The sequence below is a fragment of the Armigeres subalbatus genome, chromosome 1, assembly GCF_024139115.2.
Source record: "Armigeres subalbatus isolate Guangzhou_Male chromosome 1, GZ_Asu_2, whole genome shotgun sequence".
NCBI lineage: Eukaryota > Metazoa > Arthropoda > Insecta > Diptera > Culicidae > Armigeres > Armigeres subalbatus.
In genome coordinates, this window is record NC_085139.1 from 263,862,692 (window position 1) to 263,875,770 (window position 13,079).

General features: G+C 42.7%; 1 protein-coding gene and 1 long non-coding RNA gene across 3 annotated transcripts in view; one reads left to right on the top strand and one right to left on the bottom strand.

Annotated features, from left to right (window-relative positions):
• LOC134207235 (homeobox protein B-H1-like) overlaps positions 1–13,079 on the bottom strand; it is a 205,513-nt gene that overhangs the window by 83,932 nt on the left and 108,502 nt on the right. The gene's annotated exons all lie outside the window — the stretch shown is intronic.
• On the top strand, positions 2,987–3,612 carry LOC134213483 (uncharacterized). The gene is made up of 2 exons (XR_009979469.1): positions 2,987–3,198; positions 3,411–3,612. It is a non-coding gene; the product is annotated as an uncharacterized LOC134213483 (long non-coding RNA).

Genomic DNA, 13,079 nt, shown 5'->3' on the forward strand with positions numbered 1-13,079 from the left:
ACGACGGCGGCGGAGGACGTTTTACACTCTCCTTCTCGAGGCATCCAGCCGTGCGCTAGGGGCCATCCAGAAACCACGTGGTCATATTTTTGAAGATTTTCAACCCCCCCTCCCCCCATGTGGCTTATCGTGGTCATTTGGCTGACCCCCCCTCCCCCCCTTTGACCACGTGGTTTTTTTTTCAAGTACTAAAATTTAAAAAAAACCTTATATAACAAAACATATGGTTAATCCGATCAATTTTGAAGAGAACAATTTCAGTCGAGTCAAAATCAAACTAAACCCAGCATGGAATTTATAAATTTTCATGAAGTCGATAATTTTGATGATGCTATCATGCTATAATGTGTATCAGGTATTAGGATATCTAGAGTTCGCACACCTTCAATGCATCAGGAGGATACAAAAAAATGTGGACTTGCGAATATCTTATAAAAATTTCAAGAAAAATTAATAATGGTTCAGAAATTTTCCAAAATATCCCTATATTTTTATTTTATTTTTATTTTTTCATTAGTGTTTTTTTAAATAACTATAAGGTTCATCACTGAATATCCCTATAGATTCCTTCTATATAGATTATTATTTTGGAGTTCGAATCATTCGATTTATCCAATTAACCAACTTATGAATGATGTATGATATAATATCCCAGTGGGTCCATTGGGTTGATATGACTTCAATTATTATTTATACAAGCTACTACAGACTTTTTAGGTTATACAAAACGTCCTGGAAGTCGTAATGTTTGAACTACTTGATCATTCAAGTCCGTGAACCCAGTGCTTCTAAGGCCCTACAAAAACAGTTTGCGAACAAACCTCATAGTCATTGTGCAACTTGATGTTGACTCAAGATAATTTTGGGAACCTTGTCTCTTGGATCTCATGGTAATGGAAATTAGAATCATATGCTTATTTCATCGGATTGGGTATACACCGATGATGAGAACTTTGCAAATGTCTTGATTGATCTGGTAGATTATTAATCACTGGCTTAACGTTCAGGCTGGCCCATCTTATCTGACCACCCATCTGTTCAGAATGATTCAAACATTTAAACTTTATTTACATGCTCTTAGAATCGAAATCTTCCCAAGGTTTCGGATATCTGAGTTTTCATGGTCAGTCAAATTTGAGCTCCCTTATTTTTTCTGTAAAGCCAATATCTAGATGAACAATTTTGCTGATGAAAATGGTGGCCTAGTTCTCTTTTGTGATTTTGTGACAATCTAAAACGCTGGGCATATATGACCCATCGTTCCTGAAAGGGTTGAGATTTCAATCGTTATTATAACACTATTTTTTAACCTAGATTGTTTTAGGAATTAGATTGTTTTTTCTGGAACACTGGCACTTTTTTCATATCGCAGGAATCTCCTTAGTTCTAAGACCCTTTTATGAATTTAAAAAGCATTTTATTTAGAATTTCATGTTGATTTTTTAAATGCAAGCTTCTCTATGTCATAACCTTTTTCATGCGAACTACTAGAATTTTGTGCCTTTAGAACATTTAGGTGCAATATTTTTTTTTTCGATAATTAATTATTCAATGTCATAAAAACTAGGCTTCTTAAACCTAAATTATTGCCTACATTTATTGCTTGGATTAATTTTAAATTCCAAGATATTCTTAATTTTCAAGAATAACTATTCTGGAGATGCAAGGGAAACCCTTCGGAATATTAATAAGAAATTCTTCGGAGTCTCCCGGACAATCTTTAGAATTTCAACGACATTTTTTCCGAAATTCTGTGGAAGAGTTCCGAAAAATGCTAGAACTAGAAGAATCCATAGAAGGATCCGAAACGTATATTTATACATTATTCGGAATATGCCAAAATATTTCCGATAGAAATCCCTAAGATTTTCCAGTAGAAAATCGAGAAAAGTTCATCTGAAACACCAATCATGAATTTCCCGAGGAAATTTCGATGTTTTTACAAGTGGAAATAACGAAAAAAATGTATTTTTGTAGTACTTGTAAAGATTGTACTTTTGAAGCATTTCCAGTAGAAATTCCTTAAAAAATTATATCAAAATTTTAAAGATTTTCTGATGTAAAAATTCCTTAAACCTTCCAAATCATTTCCTGTGCATCTTTGCATGGTAAAGATTTGAAGCAATGCTTAGCTGAACCTACAAAGAAATCAAAATGACATCCCGAAGAAGAATGAATTCCCGATGAAATTTTGAAATGATTTCTGGTTCAAATTTAAAAAAAATGAACCATGAGAATTCTAAAGATTTTTTCTTTGAAAATCCAAAAAAAATTTTGGAGATAATCCATAGACTCTTTCGTGGAAATTCTAAATAATACCTCGAATAAAAAATACTTGGGAAATTTTAAAAAATGTGATAGAATTCACAAAGAGCGTAAAAAAGTATTCCGAAAAAATTTCATTTCAAAATTCCAAAATTGAAAAAAAAAAATCAACGGAAATATCAAAGTGCTTTTCAACTTAGTATATTCTATTAGCATTTCCTCAGTTATAAATTGAAAGCTTTTATATGCCAGCCATTGCACGATTATATATCTTGTACACACAAAAAATAAACATAGTTTCACAGAAGGTTTTACACTTTTTCTTTGAAAAGTGATTCGTTTTCTTGAAAATAAAAGTAAAAATAGTCTCAGTCAAATTATTTTTTCATTTCCAAAGTGTTTTCCTGCTATCTCCAGAAGTAAAATTGAAAGTTCTTCCATTCAATTTCAAAACTGTAAAACTGTCAAAACATTAAATGATAAACCTTGGTGAAAAGCAGAACAAAAATTAACCGTCCTTCAGTCATGTTCACAATGGAATATCAGATGGTATAAATTAATTAAAATCTATTATATATTTTTCTGCATATGAACTATAACTCTTTATTTATCATGAACCGAACTTCAGAATTATCACATGTACGTGATTAAACAACGCTAACATACAAAATTACCAGCCTATAAATATTTATCTTATCTCGAATTACTTATGTGAATTTTGTCCATTAATTTATCGAAATAACTCATAGTGCTTCAAATTTGAAGCTGTCATCTCTCTCGACTCTCTTTTCGTCATTTTCCGCTCAGTATACAAAAGCGACAATTGTCATTTTTTTTGTTCCGGATTTGTTCGGTGGTGCCTCGGAATTAACTTTTTGCAGATTTTGCCGTGAAGTTCCTGCGTTTATGCAGACAGCAATATGGAACCGGAAGGTAGGTCTTTTTTCATATAAACAAAGTGAAAATAACCGGTATCTATAGTACAAAACGAAACTACCGGAAATGTGCTGATTCAATTGCTACCCAACCATCCAACTCACACTTTCATGCCCCAAAAAAGTGCTGGTTTTGCTGGTTCAAATAATAGCACATCAAGTTTAATGTTTACAGAATACTTTAAAGATTTTCTAATTCTTCAATTTCAGATAAATTGCCAGTTTGGGCACTCCCCGACGAGCCCCGAGCAATCCCCATGATTGGCAGGAAAAATATGCCGCAATGTCTATAGCTCATCTCGATGGCTGCGCATCACAATTCATTGGCTGGTTATTGTCAATATTTTAAAATCCTCTATGTCAATTTTCTAAAATCCTATGTGAAGTTTAAAATAAACAAACAAAAATAATACTATTAATCCATATAAATCTTCAAAGGAAAAACATTAATGGAGGGTAAAGGGTGGGAAATTCTGATTTGGGGAAAGAACAGCTTCGTTTTAGTATGAAAATAAAAACACTTTCTTATTTATAGTGTGACCTTCTTGGTTTGACAGTACAAACTTTTAATTTCAGAGTGGCATGCAATTTTTGATCAATGGGTGTAACAAAAGTTTGCGTACTTTTATTTTAAACATTTGCAACTCTCTACGAAAAAGAACCAACGAAACTTTTCATTTTAACCAACGGCTTTTTCAATTTTATAAATGATTTTTCTTTCTGTGTAGCAAGTGCGATGTATACACTATACCTAGGGTGTCGAGAATGTTTCCCACCCGAAAACATCCTAGACAGGAACGAGAATCGAACTCGTCATCTCCGGATTGGCAATCCTCGCAAGGCTAACTGGAGACTGAACATTTTGCTCAGTACACTCCTTAAATTGCTCGAAAAACTTCTTTTATAAATGAAGAAGAATTTCTGGTGAAGATTCGGAAGATCTTGTCGAAGAAATTCATTAGAATGTTTTTCCCCCGAAAATTATATGTATTTCCCACGGGACTGTTTTTAATTTTCAGACAGAATTCACATGGAATTTTTTTCGAGGTTTTAAGGAACATTTTCGGAATTAACACTGGAGATATTGTTTTTTTCATTATCAATTTGTAGCAAAATTTCCAAGCAAAATTTTTCAGGGCGAATTCTTCAAAAAAATCTGAATGCCAGAACATTATCAGGATTGTATGAAGTAATGTCAAAGTTTTTACAGGAAATTTCTTTACTTTATTTTTCCTGAATATCCACAAGAAATTCTTTTGAATTTTTCTTCTTAAGATTTTTTCTTGGATTATTGAAAAAAAACATGAACATTTTTCAAAATTATAGCTGCAGTCCGCTGATGCAAAAGTGTCGGCGGCGTGATGTCAAAAACCATCTGCGGCGGAATTTCTCCTTTCCAATTTTTTTTTGTGGAAATTGAGACTGAATGGCAACTTGTTTTTTCGTTTATTTTTGTATGGATATAGGATCTTAGGCTGAGATGGTCAAATAATGCAGTATGCATCGGCGTTGCGACCGACGCTGCGTTATCGATTTTTCTCGATGCACACCTACGTCTTTTTAACGCTGAGTTGAAAAGACGCTACGTGGGCATCGGTCCTTAGATGCGCTTTGCGTTTAATGATTAAATCATTGAATTTTAATGATTTGTATTTTTTACACCGCTATTGTTATTCACCAAAAGTTTTTCTTGTATAAAAAAAAACACGTGGTTCGAGAGCAACCCCCCCCCCTTGTGGCTTATCGTGGTCATTTTCCAAACCAACACCCCCCCCCCCCCATTTATGACCACGTGGTTATTGGACGGCCCCTAACATTTGCTGCTCGATGCTCCGTAAGAGCCCAGTTAATGAGTTTAATAATGTGCGGTTTATGTTTATGTAAATGCACCCCGAGCGTGTATCATATGTGTGCAGTGTGCGAAGGGTCTCCCATCAGATCCGAACAGGACTGGCGTTGACTGCGAACTGACAGTTCGCAGTACAGCCATCGTCTCCGAGCTACACCCCTGCTGTGAGTGAAAGAATTGCTCGGATCGCTTCCGACAAACTGCACAAATTTGTGCTCAAACATTTAAGTGCGGTTTAACGACTGTTTCCCACTAAACGTTCGCCAGCCGAGCCCGGGCGGTACAAATTTACAGCAATTAGGCAGCAAATACCGCATTATGTCGCGTTGTTGTTGCTCTCCCCCTTTCCGATCCGGAGCAGGGCTGCCACATCAACTCTGCTCATGTGTCACTCGTTCTTTTGCCGTTGTTGACCGATTATCTTGCTTATCTATCAAAAAAGTGCACAACGGAACACCCCTTGAAGCCTGTGGCCGTTGTTAACTCTGTATGTCAAACCCGGGCGCTGCGTGATAGACGAGGAGCACAGCCACGGACCGCTGCTTATCAGCCGCCACCGATCGCGACTCCTCCCCTCGCGCACCCTCTGCACGTTCAGGAAATGTTCTATCCTGCGGCCGGTGTTTGCGACACTTCCGGTTCCAGCCATGGGAACCGTTTCACTTTTTATTGCCGTAATTGCATGTCCCAAAAGTCCGAAGCTGCAGCAAACGAAACCACACAATCGGCGGCCGCCGCTGACTGATCACGAAGGGGCTCATTACCGTGCTAACATTTTATTTACATACCAAAGTGGTCCGGGCACCCCCAACTCCCAGGTGACCTTTTCTACCAAATGCCGTCCAGCAGAAGCTAATCCACGAAAACAAACCGAAATCAGAATCAAAGCCCCGAAAAATGTTCGGCCTGTCCGTGCTACAAATTCCGGTCGGTCTTCCGGTTTTTTCTTTAGTTTCGTTTCGGGCATCAATCAAAACGCCCTTCGGGGCAAATTGCCTCGCCCTCCGATGCCGAGGTTTCCTTTTTGACTTTCGGCAAGGTACGGATAGGAAATTGGCCTATCCGAGTGGGGACGGACCCGGACCCAAGAAAGCTAACCCAAAGACGGGATGCGGAGCAAAACACCGAAACACGCAAAGGTTTGGCTCCGAATTCGTTCCAACTCTGCCGGACTGGGATAGATGTGGATACGAAACGGACATTCCTCGCGATCGTCCAACAATTAACGTTTAACGCAAACAAAAGATTAATAATTTCTGGAGTGCAGAGGTTGCTGCGACCGCGGATTTTCGAACGCAGTGTATCGCAGTAGCCGCACAGAGACAGCGTTCGCTTTCGTGTTCGTTCTATCGAAAGCTGAAACATCGTGGAAGGGAACGGACGGAGCGACACAAATATGGGAATGAAACAAATTATAATCTTTTAGTTTTTGAAGGTAAATTTATAAATTCGTTACTTCCTTCCTTCCTTTGCCGTGTTTTCGAGAACGATAATTGGAAAGGACTACCGGTTGCGGTCGAAGGGGAGAGAGCACGCCGTTCGAAAAGAAGGGGCTACTGCTGGGACTTGCGGTGGGCAGCTCATTAATGCGGTTGAGTTCTGTGCACTTTGTTGTTTTGTTTTGAGTTGGTTAGTTGGAAGTGGAATGAGCGAGCGTTGGTTTGGTCATTGCTGTTCAAATTGGCTTCATGGTCTTTCGATGTTTGTTTGAAAACACAGACAGTCGGGGACTGGGTCGTCAGAAGGCTCACAATGTTCAAGCTGGCTTGTGAGTCCTGTCAGGAGGAGGATATCAAATAGGAGGAAGGGCCGTTTGGTCGAAACTCATTCGACAAGAAGCCACTTGGCCAAAGAACACTGCGGCCGTAATCTGAGATAGTGACATGTACGCCATTTTTAAAAAATGGACGATTTGGGATGTGGGACTAAAGATCAAAAGGTCAAAATGTCGAATGAACAAATTTAAAAAATCTTCAATGTAAACTACCTGATTTAGACAAAATGTTGAACAACACTCCTCTGAATTAAAATCTAAAATCTAGAGGTTCGGAAGCCTCCAGTTCCCTACCAAGAGGCTTGGAGATATCCTGCCAAAGGGCTCGGAAGCCTCCTGCTATGAGGCTAGGAAGCCTCCTTTCAATAGACTCAGAAGCTGCGTTGCAAGAGGCTCAGAAGCCCCCTTTCAAGAGGCTCGGAAGCCTCCTTTTAAAAGGCTTGGAAGTCTCCTTTCAAAAGGCTCGGAGTCCTCCTTTCAAAAGGCTCCGAAGCCTCCTTTCAAAAGGCTCGGAAGCCTCCTTTCAAAAGGCCCGGAAGCCTCCTTTCAAGAGGCCCGGAAGCCTCCTTTCAAGAGGCCCGGAAACCTTCTTTCAAGAGGCTCGGAAGCCACCTTTCAAGAGGCTCGGAAGCCTCCTTTCAAGAGGCTCGGAAGCCTTCTTTCAAGAGGCTCGGAAGCCACCTTTCAAGAGGCTCGGAAGCCTCCTTTCAAGAGGCTCGGAAGCCTCCTTTCAAGAGGCTCGGAAGCCTCCTTTCAAGAGGCTCGGAAGCCTCCTTTCAAGAGGCTCGGAAGCCTCCTTTCAAGATGCTCGGAAGCCTCCTCTCATGAGACTTGGAAGCCTCCTTTCAAGAGTCTCGGAAGCTTCCTTTCAAGAGGCTCGGAAGCCTCCTTTCAAGAGGCTCGGAAGCCTCCTTTCAAGAGGCTCGGAAGCCTCCTTTCAAGAGGCTCAGAAGCCTCCTTTCAAGAGGCCTCGGAAGCCTCCTTTCAAGAGGCTCAAGCCTCCTTTCAAGAGGCTCAGAAGCCTCCTTTCAAGAGGCCTGGAAGCCTCCTTTCAAGAGGCTCAGAAGCCTCCTTTCAAGAGGCTCAGAAGCCTCCTTTCAAGAGGCTCGGAAGCCTCCTTTCAAGAGGCTCAGAAGCCTCCTTTCAAGAGGCTCAGAGCCTCCTTCAAGAGGCTCAAGCCTCTTTTCAAGAGGCTCAGAGGCCTCCTTTCAAAAGGCTCAAGCCTCCTTTCAAGAGGCTCAGGCCTCCTTTCAAGAGGCTCAAGCCTCCTTTCAAGAGGCTCCCGAAGCCTCCTTTCAAGAGGCTCAGAGCCTCCTTTCAAGAGGCCCGGAAGCCTCCTTTCAAGAGGCCCAGCCTCCCTTCAAGAGGCCTCAGAAGCCTCCTTTCAAGAGGCTCAGAAGCCTCCTTTCAAGAGGCCTGGAAGCCTCCTTCAAGAGGCTCAGCCTCCTTTCAAGAGGCCTCAGAGCCTCCTTTCAAGAGGCCTGGAAGCCTCCTTTCAAGAGGCCTCAAGCCTCCTTTCAAGAGGCCTGGAAGCCTCCTTCAAGAGACTCAGAAGCCTCCTTTCAAGAGGCTCAGAGCCTCCTTTCAAGAGGCCTCCAGCCTCCTTTCAAGAGGCCTGGAAGCCTCCTTTCAAGAGGCCTCAAGCCTCCTTTCAAGAGGCTCAGCCTCCTTCCAGAGGCTCAGGCCTCCTTTCAAGAGGCTCAGAAGCCTCCTTTCAAGAGGCTCAGAGCCTCCTTTCAAGAGCTCAGAAGCCTCCTTTCAAGAGGCTCAGAAGCCTCCTTCAAGAGGCCTCACAGCCTCCTTTCAAGAGGCCTCGAAGCCCTCCTTTCAAGAGGCTCTGGAAGCCCTCCTTTCAAGAGGCCTGGAAGCCTCCTTCAAGAGGCCCAGCCTCCTTTCAAGAGGCCTCAGCCTCCTTTCAAGAGGCTCAGAGCCTCCTTTCAAGAGGCCTCCAGCCTCCTTCAAGAGGCTCAGAAGCCTCCTTTCAAGAGGCTCAGGCCTCCTTTCAAGAGGCCCGGAAGCCTCCTTTCAAGAGGCTCAGAAGCCTCCTTTCAAGAGGCCTGGAAGCCTCCTTTCAAGAGGCTCAGCCTCCTTCAAGAGGCCTGGAAGCCCTCCTTTCAAGAGGCCTGGAAGCCCTCCTTTCAAGAGGCTCAGAAGCCCTCCTTCAAGAGGCTCAGAAGCCTCCTTTCAAGAGGCTCGGAGAGCCTCCTTTCAAGAGGCTCAGGCCTCCTTTCAAGAGGCCCGGAAGCCTCCTTCAAGAGGCCTGGAAGCCTCCTTTCAAGAGGCCCGGAAGCCTCCTTTCAAGAGGCTCAGAAGCCTCCTTTCAAGAGGCTCAGAAGCCTCCTTTCAAGAGGCTCGAGCCTCCTTTCAAGAGGCTCAGAAGCCTCCTTTCAAGAGGCCCAAGCCTCCTTTCAAGAGGCCCGGAAGTCTCCTTTCAAGAGGCTCAGAAGCCTCCTTCAAGAGGCCTGGAAGCCTCCTTTCAAGAGGCCTGGAAGCCTCCTTTCAAGAGGCTCAGAAGCCTCCTTTCAAGAGGCCTGGAAGCCTCCTTTCAAGAGGCTCAGAAGCCTCCTTCAAGAGGCCTGGAAGCCTCCTTTCAAGATGCTCGGAAGCCTCCTTTCAAGAGCCTCGGAAGCCTTTTTCAAGAAGCTCAGAAGCCTTCTTTCAAGAGGCTGGAAAGCCTCATTTCAAGAGGCTTGGAAGCCTCCTTTCAAGAGGCTCGGAAGCCTCCTTTCAAGAGGCTCGGAAGCCTCCTTTCAAGAGGCTCGGAAGCCTCCTTTCAAGAGGCTCGGAAGCCTCATTTCAAGAGGCTCGGAAGCCTTTTTCAAGAAGCTCAGAAGCCTTCATTCAAAATGTTGATAAGCGTCCTTTGAGCCAAACGACCATTTAGGCCAAATGACATATTCGGCTAAACGACAGTTTCGGATGAATGATCCGTTCGGTCTTATATCTCTTTCTGCCAAACGTCCATTCTAACCAAACGTCATTTTCGGCAAACGACACTTTTAGCCCTTTCTGCTAAACAACGAGTTCGGCCAGACCGCATTTTCGGCCAAATGACATATGCGTCCAAACGACTTTTTCAATAAAATGTCCTTTTCGGTCAAACGATACTTTTGCCCAAACGTTACTTTTACCCGATCGATTTTCGGCCAAAACTTTTTCAGCCTTATAACTATTTCGATCAAACGTTCAATTCGGTCAAGTAGAATTCGACTAAACTACGTGCGGCCTAACGTGTTATTCGGCCAAATGAGTATCCGACAAACCCTCCCTTAGAGCTGTGGATTGCTTAAAAACACTTTTGGCACCACTGCATTAGACTATCAAACAAGTTTTGAACACCTTCATGACTTGTTGTGAAAATCCTAGCGATTGTAGAGCGTTGAATTTCCCGCAAACCGACAGCGGCGTCATTACTGCCAAAAATGTGCGCCTATGAATATCTTAACGAAGTCAGTTTATATTTTTTAGCAAATTTATTACAACCATCCAAGATCACGATAGCATCAATCTTCATTTTCATAAACAACTCGAACCCGCACCTCCAATGCTGCTCCTCAATCACCATCACAATAAACTGCTACCAGGCTACCAGTTTTTTTGCCATTTTGCTACGAGAGATAACGCCAGACCGGGGCGAGGGTGCCAACTACCTGACAGCCGCTAGTCCCATTTATGAGACAAAACGCGAAATTATTCATTTCGCAGAGCATCATCATCGTCAACTCACCGTGGATAATCTATCGCATCGCAACGGTTCACGGCGCTCTGCTGCAGCGGACCACCACCGCACCGACCGGACTCTCATTGTCCATGATTCATGTAAAATGCGGACGTGTTTTATTTGTAGCTGCGGATTAATAAAACGGTTTTTCAACAACTTTTCTTCGTCGTCGCGTCTCGAAGCGCCTCGGCACCCGCGAGCTGCCCTTTTTTCGCGCGATCGTCGTCACTGCACCGATATGGTGCTCGACGCTGGCACAGAAGGTGGTGTTCCTGTTCAAGCAACGAGTTAATTAAATTACGATGCCACGTCCCGCAGACCACCGCAACATACGTCGATCGTCGTTGGACAAGTGCAATTTCTACCATTTCGATGCAGTGTGGTTAGGGATGCCCCGTTTCTTGTTGATCATTTTGTTTATTAATTTCTACGCAGATCATTTGATCAATTTATCGACTGATCGAAATCTTGGAACGATTATCCAAATTTCTCGATTTTAGGTACTGATCATGGATTATCAATGATCAATGAGCGGACACCCCTATTTACGCTACTATGTCCCGTTCGACAGCATAAGACGAGAACATAATGCGATCCAATATTTCCGCTCGCTTTTCGCGATGCGTTCTGATGTTCGTCGTGAGAAATTATGCTTCAGCTGAAAGGAAGATATTATTTTATTAATGATGATTAATTAGTACCGTAGCAACTTGATCAAGCCCCGCTTCGATGTTAAATAGATTGTGATCTACTTCTCCTTTGCATCATCGTATAGATTTTTTTTTTGTTTCGAGTCGATGAACTGCTCGAACAGTTGTTGGTCGGAGCCATCTTTCACAATCCAGAAGAAATTTCTTCACAACAAATGAGAGTAGGAAGTGCGAACCACGTGTTTTCCTCTCCGTCTTGTAGCCACATTCGACGATCACGATTGATCAACGATCGATAACCGGGAAATAATTGAATTTTCATGACACTGTTTCCGTTATTGATCATAAGCGACAACTAAAACTCAAAGTGTCCGGTTGGCAACCCTTCCTCATCAGAACCACTAAGAACGTTGGTCGGTCGACTGACGGATGCACGCGATCTAATAATGAAACTTCTCCCGCGTGATTACGATTATGATGATGATGAAGATGACGACCGATTTGTGCACCACTTTTAGGCTCACAAATTTGCTCACATTATTAACTCCGTTCCGTACACTTTCTGTGTGTGTGCACAAGGTTTTCCGATTCACCGTTTTACCGAGTCGGTTCGTTTTGTTCGAAACCCTTCAACCGTGATAGCGCGCGGGGTCTCTCGTTTAGTTCATCATTCAGCTCTCCCTCCCCCACCCGCTCACTCAATGAACGACAGCTTCGTGTTTATTCGAGCCGGTGACAAGCGCGGTGTCATCATCATCAATAGACATAGACCGCTGTCATCATTGAAACGCAGTATGAAAAAAAATTATAGCCCGGGACATCCTGGCTACGATCTGGCGATGGGCTAAACAATAGGATGTCAATAGGCTGTGTTTATTGTTGCAAACACTTTCTTCCTGAACTTACTCACAATGAAGAGCACTCTCTGATGGGGACGGACCGACCGGTGGCAGCGGCAATAACAAAAGTCATAAATATCATATTTTTGACCCGACCTCGCTCGCCGCCGCCGCCGTGGTCACTTTTCATTTTCAGGAAGAAAGTGCGGTGCTGCGTGCGGCTATCATCGTCGTCGTATTCGTCGCCTACTTTGTGGCTTCGCATCACCACCATCATCATCATCGCCGCCTGATGCAATAAATTTCAACAAGGCTGCATGCAGCAGCAAAGCAGGCGAAGAAATATGAGGCACCTGTTTTTTGCCGTTTCGTTTCTGTATGTGGAAATGGGATTAACTCGAGGGTGACTTCATTGGTTTTGTGTGCTCCGTGAAATGAGTTGGTCAAGTGACTTATTTTTATGGCAATTGAAGATTCCTGCCTTTCATTTTATTCTAGGAATGAGGTGGATTCCTTAACATATTGAGTATTTACTAATCCTCCAAAGTAACATTTTGACTTCTCAAGACAGCTTTAGTAGAGGAAATATGGAAGGCATCAAAGAATGAAAATGGTTTTGAAATTAGTGAATCCACGCCTAAACGTTATTAGAAGAGACGTGATAAAATTTGAAAAATAAACAGCGGTAAAATTTGGCGAGAAATAAATGGACTGTGAACAATTGGAGTATCAGATTATTTTCCCTGGGAAATGAGGAAAATTTTCCCACTTTTGAAATTGAAAAGGATACTGTCGCCAGAAGTTCGAGAAACGTGATCAAGGGGAAGAATCGTAGGTATACAAACAACCGGTCGGCGAGAAGCAGACTCTTTGCCGTTTCGAATGTCAACTAGCATTAAGCATTTTTCGCGAGATAGATATGTGCTGAATGACTTCCAAATCAAAATCGAACATATTTGTGGCATTCATTGCCAGCTTGATTCTGAAGACTATGCGGCTCAATGGAGGAAAATTGCAGAATCTAATAGGCACTGTAGAGCTGAAAA